General features: G+C 40.2%; 2 pseudogenes; both read left to right on the top strand.

Annotated features, from left to right (window-relative positions):
- Positions 1-3,216: 3,216 nt before the first annotated feature.
- LOC149496189 (uncharacterized) lies at positions 3,217-5,337 on the top strand (annotated as a pseudogene).
- Positions 5,338-5,551: 214 nt separating this feature from the next.
- On the top strand, positions 5,552-6,293 carry LOC149496188 (uncharacterized; annotated as a pseudogene).
- The last annotated feature ends 2,426 nt before the right edge of the window (positions 6,294-8,719 follow it).

Below are 8,719 nucleotides of genomic sequence, written 5' to 3'. Positions count from 1 at the left end.
GCAGGACCCTGATTGGAGGCAGCAGGTCCACTTCCCCCAGCGGAAGTCCCATTTCCATTACCATTCCCATTACCCAGTTCAGCTATCAGGGCGGTCCTTTGGGCAGCCAGTGCTTCATTCATTCTGGCCTCCATTCTAGCCTCTAGTTGTTCAATGAGGGTTTGGATATCAGCAAGTGATGCCATTGGTGCAGATAAAGTTGTAGGAGTTGCAGGTGAAGCTGGTGTAGCTGGTGAAGCTGGTGAAGCTGGTGATAGTACTGTAGGTGTGGCTGGCACATATGTGGGCACTTGGATCGTGGGCACCTGTAAGGATAAGGGTAGCTGGATTAAGTACGGTGGTTGGTGTATCAGGGTAACTGATGTGAGATGGACCGACTCTTTGTCCAACTGTGCATGAATGAGAAGAGTGTTTCATGCTCTCTTTGTGTTTACCCCATGTTTATGATATGTCGTGAATGCGCATAACAACACGTCATAATCTATTTAATGGTATGGTTCACATCATTGGGTGCATACAGTCCTAAAGGATAGGTCCTATAGGCTATGACTCAAATAGAGAATCGGCTTATAAGGGACCCTTGAACCTTGAGTATGGATATACCTAACCACATGTGAAACAAAGAGTTTCGCGTGGGTCCAACGGTACGCATACTCATGGGCCACCCCCAAAAGGATTAGGGGCGGTTTGCGGTAACAGGGAGGACGCTTTGGCTGTCCGTCGACATAATCAATGAGACCTGCCGATCAGCGCTACTTGCTATCCAGACTCAGAAGTTTGAACAGAGAGAGAAGAAATTCATTTGAAATTCATTTTTTATGCAATGGAGAAAAGGATTCTCAATCGTGCAAATAAACCAACAAATTTAAATGTTTTAGTCAAATTTGTCAATTAAGTTCAAATTTCCCCTCATCAAGTATTCTTAAAGAAAGAACACTCGATTTATGTCAAGGTACCCTGCAAAACAAAACATAGCAAAATAATACCCTAACGAAGGGCAGGTTAGTCTATGCAGCATTTGTAGTCCACTTATGCAAAATGATTACATGTAGTCCCCAGCAGAGCCGCCAAACTGTGAACCCCTCCCCAAAACACCAATGGCATGTGAATGCATGTGACTAAGGGTAGAAATGCACGTGATGTGTGAGTCGCCACCTTGTTTAATTATTTTAGGGTAAACTAGGAAAAAACCCTAAGTTGACTCCAATTTTAATTAACCTAATTACTAGATTAATTAACCCAATGTTAAAGCATGATCTACAAACCCGAGATGGATCCCGAGACTATGTCATGCTGAAGAACTAACCTATGAATGAAAGCTTTGCAAGGATGTAATTGGACCAATGAAAATGTTTATGTGATTTCGACTTGCCGCCCGGGGTTAAATCCCAAACGTGCCTACGTACTTCCGTTCGAATGGAAGATCAAAGTCAACGTAGTTCGATAGGCCTCTTTTAGAGGGCTTTGGATGGGTATGCTTTATGCATGGGTGTGTGTATGCTTCGTGCATTTTTTTTAGGCATTTTGCCAAAGGTTGATTGATTAGGCATTTGTTGCCAAAAATGTTGATTTAAGGCTTTTAGCCAAAAAGATTTATTTAGGCAATTGTTGCCAAAAATGATTAATTTTAGGCGATTGTCGCCAAAATGATTGATTTTAAGGCTTTTAGCCAAAAAGAGTGATTTAGGCAATTTGATTGCCAAAATGATGTTGATCGGGCGATTGTCGCCAAAATGATTGATTTAAGGCTTTTAGCCAAAATAAGTTGATTAATTTTAAGGCATTTTGCCAAAAGATTGATTTAATTGTAGGCAATTTATTGCCAAAACGTGATCGATTAAGGCTTTTAGCCACAATTATTAATTAATTGGACTTAAGCCAGATTTGTTTGAAATAAAGGCGATTACACCATAGCTATTAATTAACTAGGTATTTTAAGCCAATATTGTCGGATTTAGGCTTTAATACCACGATTATTAATTAACCGGGCATTTAGCCTAAATTTATTTAATTGAGGCAATTTGTTTGCCTAATGATGACATGGATGCATTTATGCAGTTGTAGAATTATTAGGAGTAGAAAAGAAGCATGCATGAAGTGCTAAAATTAAATAGGCAGAGTTCAGTTCATGTACCTGATTTAATCGTCGACCGCTTCTTAACTCCAGGTTAAGCTCCTCGTTAAGGGAATTAATTTTAATTTAATTTTAAGTGACCAAGTATCACAACAATAAAATAAAACTAAAATTAAAAAATGCAAGAAAGCAGTAAAGAATCGCAAAGAGCGTAGGGAGAAGGAACGTCCGTCAATACAGACTAAGTGAGTTGAAAAGAGGGCCTCGGGGCCAATTTATAGGCAAAACGGACCGTTTCGGCGGCTGGGCCGCCGGACTCGGCGGCCGGGATCGGCGGCTGGGCCGCCGGCTCTCGGCGGCCGGCCCGCCGGTTGTCGGCGGCCGGACCGCCATGTCCGGCGGCCGAGCCGCCGGTGCTCGGGCCGCCGGGCCGCCGGGTCGGGCCGCTAGCTCCGGCGGCTGGGTCGCCGGGCTGAGCCGCCGACTCGGGCGGCTGGGGCCGCCGGGCTCGGGCGGCTGGGCCGCCGGTGGTCGGTGGTCTTGCTATCTTTTCGCTCCGGAGGCCTTTCTGGGCGCTCCGGACCTCCAAAAAAAATTCCGGGCCCAGATCCGCGATCCTAGCGACGTCCCGGACGTTTCAAGTACCATATTGGCATACTTTCGGTGAACTTCCAAAAATGGCCTTTGGTCCGGTCGGATTGTTTGCAGTCCGGGAAAATTGGCTCTTTGAGCCTCAAAATTTGGGTGTTCACACTAATTGAGATTGGATGTACTGGAGGTACGAGGTCAATGGGATATTAAGATAAGAATTCTTGCAAGGATTGAAATCATTTATACAGTTTGCAGTTAGTAATCCCAGTTGTATGGATGGTAATAAGTTGAGGTGTCCATGTAATCACAAGAAGTATCAAAATAGAGCCTTCTTAGATATCGATACAATTAAACTTCATTTATGCAAAAATGGGTTTGTGGAAAATTATAACGAATGGGTACATCATGGTGAAGCTCGAGTTTCCAGTGGGTCAGGCCACTCTATTCCGGTAAGTTTAGAAGGTAAGCCTTATCAATTTCAGTATGGTAATCGATGCAATGATATGGTAATCGATGCGGGTAGAGTAGAATTTCATTGGGATAATATGGAGGAATCGCCAAACTAGACAGCAAAACAATTGTTTGACATGCTAAGTGCAGCTAACAGTGAATTGTGGCATGGATGCAAGAATCATTCAGTTCTATTTGTTGTGGCACGATTACTGCACATGAAAGTGAAGCACCATTTTTCAGAAAGGTGTTATGATGATTTTGTGCAGTTAGCAAAAGAAATGTTGCCTGAAGGCCATTCGATGGTTGATAATTTTTACCGGATAAAAAAATTAGTTCGGGGATTAGGACTACCCATGGAAAAGATTGACTGTTGTCGAAATAAATGCATGATATATTGGAGTCTTGACTTCGAATTAAGAGAATGTATGTTTTGTAATCTTCCAAGATATCAACGGTGGGGTTAAGGGACTAGTAGAGTACAAAGAGAGAAGGCTTTCAAGAAGATGTATTATTTTCCTCTTGTTCCTCGCCTTCAAAGATTATATGCATCTAAGGCGACAGCTGAACACATGAGATGGCATGCTTTGCATGAATATGAGGATGGTATAATGACTCATCCGTCAGACTCTGAAGCTTGGAAACACTTTGATAACAATCATCCTGTGTTTGCTACTGATATGACAAATGTGAGATTGGGGCTTTGTAGTTATGGATTTCAGCTGTTTGGCCAATTAGGACAAAAATATTCATCATGGCCTGTCATTGTCACACCATATAATCTACCACCCTCAATGTGTATGAAAGATGAATACATGTTTTTATGTGTTATTGTACCTAGCCCTAATAATCCGAAACACAAAATTGATGTGTTTCTGCAACCTTTGATTGCCGAACTTAATTATTTATGGGAGTATGGGGTTAAAACGTTCGATATTTCGGCCAATCAGAATTTCATAATGCGAGCTGCTTTGCTTTGGACCATCAGTGATTTTTCAGCATTTGGAATGTTATCTGGGTGGAGTACGGCAGGCAAACTGGCTTGTCCTCATTGCATGGAAACCACTAATGCATTTACACTAAAAAATGGAAGTAAACAATGATGGTTTGATTGTCATCGCAAATTCTTAGCAGAATCTCACCCTTGGAGGAGAAATCGACAATGCTTTAGAAAGAACACGACTATTGCTGATCCCCCTTCGCCTGTGAAGTCTGTAGCTGAAATATTACAAGAAATTGAAGATTTGGGGCTGGTGAAAGAGTTAGGTGCAAAAGAGGTAAATGGTAGAATTGGCAGGAATAGCAGATGGAAAAAGTGAAGCATCTTCTGGGATTTGCCATACTGGAGTTTACTTCTTATCCGTCATAACCTTGATGTGATGCATATAGAAAAAAATGTGTATGAAAATCTGTTCAACACTGTCATGAACATTGAGGGGAAATCTAAGGATAATGCAAAAGCGAGAGCAAACATGAAGGAAATTTGTCATTGACTAGAACTTGAGCAATCTGTACTTACTGGTAAGTTTCCAAAGGCATGTTATTCTTTAGATAAACCCCAAAGGTAATTATTGTGCGAATGGGTCCAATCATTAAGGTTTCCAGATGGATACTATTCAAATATGGGTAGATGTGTCGACATGAGGAAATACAGATTGTTTGGCATGAAAAGCCATGACTGTCATGTTTTTATGCAAAGATTGATTCCTGTGGCATTTCGGGAATTATTGCCAGGGAAAATTTGGAAAGCAATGACAGAATTGAGTCTCTTTTTCAAGGAATTGACGATGAGTGTTATCCGATGCGATGATATGAACCAATTAGCATGAGAAATCCCAGTAGTGATATGCAAATTGGAGCAAATTTTTCCACCTGGCTTCTTTGTTTCTATGGAGCATCTGCCGGTTCATTTGCCCTATGAATGTCGTATAGCAGGACCGGTACAATATAAATGGATGTATCCATTTGATAGGTGAATCACTAACATCCCGTTCTAATCATTACATATTTTATTTCAACTCATATTTACATATTGGCTTTGTACAATTACAAACACCTGCAGAAAATTAAAAAGAATTTGCGCAATAAGGCAAAAGTCGAGGGATCAAATTTGCAATGCATATTTGGTGCAAGAAGCTTCCACCTTCTGTTCACACTACTTTGAACCACATGTGTACACCAAGCATCGGAGAGTGCCACATAATGATGATGGAGGAGATTGAATAGAATATGAGTTACAAGGAAATCTAACAATTTTCACCTATCCTGGGAGTATGATTGGTAAATAAAAAAAAAAAAGACGATTGACTGACGCAGAGATCCGAGCGGCTCAAACCTATATTTTATTGAATTGCGAAGAGATTATACCATTTGTACAATAAGTATAAATCTTGTAGAGAGTCTAAACCCGGTCTGGAGCTTAGTTAAATCATATTTATGATAATATTGTTAGTTCATAAATAGGAAATATATCAAGCTTTTATAGCGTCAAAATCCCAAGTTGACTGATACTGGGTTAATGCAAATCTAGACTCTGAATTTGCAGAATGATTCAAATGTTATGTAAGTAACTTTCTAGTTACACAACATATATGTGTACATTCTTAGATTTCACTCGTGTCATTACTATTTCCCATAGGCTCGAAGCTCGAGAAGCGATATTGATAACAGATTCATTACGGACCTAGCAAGGGGACCTCTACCGGTTGCTAATGCATACTCTAGCTACTTTGTAAATGGTTACAAGTTTCACATTGAGGGTTATGGGAGAAGCAGAAAGACAATGAACAGTGGTGTTGGCATAAAGGGATCAAACTACAGTGACGTGTCAAATGGTTTTTATGGCAAATTGGCTAAGATTTTAGAGTTAGAATATCTAGGCCTACTAATCAAGTGCACAATCTTATTCAAATGTGAATGGTTTGATCCTATGCCAAACGTTAGCATGAAGGTTCATCCTAAGTATAATCTTGTGGATATTAATCAAAGAAGAAGATATACGAAGTACGAACCTTTTGTGTTGGCAATGCAAGCTGCACAGGTGTACTATGTCTCATATCCATCATTGAAATGAGATCATTGCGATTGGATGACAATATGTAAAATCAAGCCTAGATTAGTTGTTCATGCAATTGAAACCAAACAATCTGCTTCACTTGCAGTATTTGAGCCATTTTAAGAAGTTACGGTTGATACGAAACCGACGCAAGTTGTTGAAGATTTAACGGATAGATTGGATGATGAAGAGGAAGAAGATCAAATCATCATGGGTACCTCAAAATACGAATATCAAGAAGAGGAAGAAGAAGAGGAAGCAGATGATGATGAAGACACTTAATACTTCGAACCACATGTATTATAGATAATAAATTAATAGATGTATATATAATATTATTAATGAAGAATTTTAATGTTATTCACTTTCTTTATACATATTTACCACATGTTCTAGAATTCATATAATTGTATACATACATATGTAGATTCTGTTATCTGTAGTACAGATGGCTAGAGGCAGGGCGTTTGATTCAGACGAGTCTGGCAGTGGTCTGCATGGAGGTCGTGGCTGAGGACGCAGTTCATGTGGACGAGGAGGGACTATCCCTCCTCCTTCTTCTTCAGGTACGTCTGGGGCTTCATCCTCTGCTCAACCTCCTGTGCCGCCATCACTTCCTTCTATTCCTTCCTCTTCTACCTCACTTCCTAGACCAGTAGAGTCTTCATCAGCTTCACAGTCACCTACTACACTAGGTAATCATAAATGTCCTTACTGTCATTTTAGTTATATATTAATTATTTATTTGTATTTATAGTATTTGTCACTTGTTTTGCAGCTTCATCAGAGCCACGTAGCAAGCTCAGTTTGGTAGCGAGATAGTAAGTACTTATTTACTTTTTCTTTTGTACTTGGTTTTGTACAGATTCTGATGCATTCGTGTACTTATATTTCATTTATTTTTTTTTCTCAGCATATATCCATCCTCTCGAGCATCAAGGCAAATTATGAGGATAATCAAGCTACATCTTGATAAAGATGGATACACATAGTGACGCGGAACCCTATGGAAATTAATTCCAAGAACTCTATGACAAGATTTGGAAGAGATCAAAGATCAAACTAAACTCCCCTCTGTGGCACCCAAAGCTTAAAGAAGCAAGAACACCAATAATAGAGTAAAAGAATAAGATAAACGCCACAAGTAAGTTGATAAGTTTACCTTGATTCTTGATGCAATTAGAAGAATGCAATCTCACACTCTCTCTAAAGCAAGGAACACGCCTAACCATGAAGTTGAAGAATTTCTATTTCATTGATTAATTGTTTTTGAATACAATATAACAAGCTATTTATACTAATTCTAAAAGGTCCTGATCCTTAAAGGATTCAGAACAGTTAGTCTAAATCAGCTAAGAATTAGGATTTAGCAAATCTAAACCAACTAAGGATAAGACTGGCAAATCTAAACAACTTAAGGATTTGGTTAACTAATCCAAATCAACTAATGATTGACCAAATCTAAACAAATCAAGGAAAATAACCAAGGGTGGCCGAATTATAGGAGGCCCAACCCATTAACATTATTAAAACTCAAAATAAACTAACTAATCTAGCTAGAGGCAGAGACAGGCACGGCCAATACGCACGGGTGTGCTTCAAGATAAGTATTTCCTCGCGAGAGTCAGAGGCTTGCACGGCCTGGGGCATGCTAATTGGCATGGGCGTGCTTCAAGGTAAGTGTTTCCTCGCGAGAGTCAGAGGCTTGCACTGTCTGGGGCATGCTAATTAGCACAGGCGTGCTTCAAGGTAAATGTTTCCTCGCGAGAGTTAGAGGCTTGCACGGCCTGGGGCGTGCCACCTAGCACGGGCGTGCTAACCTAGCACGGTCTGGGCGTGCCATATGCTGGAAATTCAGGTTCCAACTCAACATTGGCTTCCATTAATGTGAGAAACTTAGGTGTTCCTTCAAGTTCTTCATAGCACTTGTTGAAAGCAAGGTCATGGAGCTCTTGTGTAACTTGTTCTTGAATGTATAAGGACATGGTTGCTCCATATTTCTTTGCACGGCTCCTTGTAATTGGTCCACTAGGAAGTACTAATGGATTGCCATTGTTGTGGTCCTTGTTCCCTTGAGCTCTATAGGTGTTTTGTGATGGTGGATCCGTATCATCCCCCTGTTCTTTAAAAATATTTGTCCTTAAATCTACATCCATGTCAAAGGGAGACAAATCACTAATGTTAAAAGTTGTAGAAACACCATACTCACCCGGCAAGTCTATCTTGTAGGCATTGTCATTGATGCGCTCCAAGACTTGAAATGGACCAGCTCCACGTGCATCGAGCTTATTCTTCCTTTGGTTGGGAAATCTTTCCTTGCGAAAATGTACCCAAACCCAATCATCTGGCATAAGCACAAGCTTCTTCCTGCCCTTGTTTGCTTTATCAGCATATTGTTTATTGCTCTTTTCTATGTTGGCTCTAGCTTTCTCATGTAAAGACTTCACCAATTCTGCCTTTGGAACACCATCTAAATTAGAAAGTTCATTCAAAGGTAAAGGAATAAGATCTAATACAGTTAGTGGGTTAAAGCCATAAACAAGTTCAAA

The sequence above is a fragment of the Jatropha curcas genome, chromosome 5 (genome assembly GCF_041381405.1).
Source record: "Jatropha curcas cultivar XTBG-Jc1 chromosome 5, XTBG_Jcur_1.0, whole genome shotgun sequence".
NCBI lineage: Eukaryota > Viridiplantae > Streptophyta > Magnoliopsida > Malpighiales > Euphorbiaceae > Jatropha > Jatropha curcas.
Note: the sequence above shows the minus strand (reverse complement) of the source record. Positions and strands in the feature narration are given on the sequence as shown.